Below are 1270 nucleotides of genomic sequence, written 5' to 3'. Positions count from 1 at the left end.
TCTCACCGCCTTGTCTCCAGACCGGACGATGGGTTGGCCTCTCCTTCAGTTTGAGACTGCCCCACAGAACAGACTCCAGGGGCCTTGTCTCACTTTGGGGTCTGACCGGCACCATCCTTACCCCCAGAGCTCGCCATACTTCTTAGAACATTCCAGGTCAAACCCTAGCAGTCCCTGCAAAAGAAGAAGACCGGTGAGAGAGAGAGTCAAGCCATCGCACTGGCATCGCGGTGTCCTCATAGCTATGGGAAACAGACTTGTGCTGCCATCCCAGGGGTCCAGGCTGCTGGGGACAGGATGGAGGTGACTGTGGAGGGAGAACTTGGGCTGAAGGAGGAGGCCTGCAGCTGGGGTTCGGGGTGGGGGGTGGGGGTGTCACAAGCATCCCTGGCATGTTTTCTGGAGACCTGCTGTCAGGTTGTAAGCTGGGACCCGGAGGAGACCGGGAGAGGAGGTCATGTGTGTGCTCAGGGAATGCCCGGGGAGTGGCCACTGGACCCTGGATGGTGATGGCAGCTGGCTTTGGCTAACTCACATGCCAGCCCTGAGCCAGCCTCTGATGGCATCAGCCCTTGGCGTTAGCGCCCTTGTCCTTAGAGAAAGCCAGCTGCCATTGGGAGGACTGTGGAGACCCCAGGAGGGTCCCAGGGGAGAGTCCTCATGGGGCCTTTCAGGGGCAGCTTTACGGAAGTAGATCCCTGGACCTTTCTTCCGAGTTTCTCAGCGGGGACTGAGTGGGACCTGTGCGCTCATCCCTCGGCCCACGTGAGACTCCCTGAGGACGTGCCCCTCAGAGGGGGTGAGGGCTGTGAGGAGGCGGTGGAGGTAAGAGGCATGGCATGGTTGGTTGGTTGGGATATGAGCCGGGGTGTCCACCTACCTCCATGCAATGATCGGCTACAAGACTTCTTTGTTCTATAGCGCTCTCTGCCCCCCTTTCCAATCCCACAATGACTTGCCACCTTCCTTCACCCGCCCTCCTCTTTCAGAAGCTCAATGAACACTGTGGGCAGAGGTAAGAAGTGTTCACTGTCCGACTACTTCGCTTGTTGTTGCATATTAATCTGTTCAAGACCCTGACCTCTCAGGTCGCGGGGAGTGAACATGGGCTTGGTGGCAGTGAGCTGGGGTGGTCCATTTCATGGTCCAAACGGTTTCCCTCCAGGCTGGTTCATGGGTGCCCCGTGTGTCTGAGGGGAACTGCATCCCATGGGGTTTGGGGTTTGATTGAGTTCTCCAGACCTGCTGGCCCCGTGGCGTCTCTGGGTGG

This window comes from Echinops telfairi, unplaced genomic scaffold (assembly GCF_000313985.2).
Source record: "Echinops telfairi isolate 266 unplaced genomic scaffold, ASM31398v2 ScPeMD7_5;HRSCAF=22, whole genome shotgun sequence".
NCBI classification, from domain to species: Eukaryota; Metazoa; Chordata; class Mammalia; order Afrosoricida; family Tenrecidae; genus Echinops; species Echinops telfairi.
Note: the sequence above shows the minus strand (reverse complement) of the source record.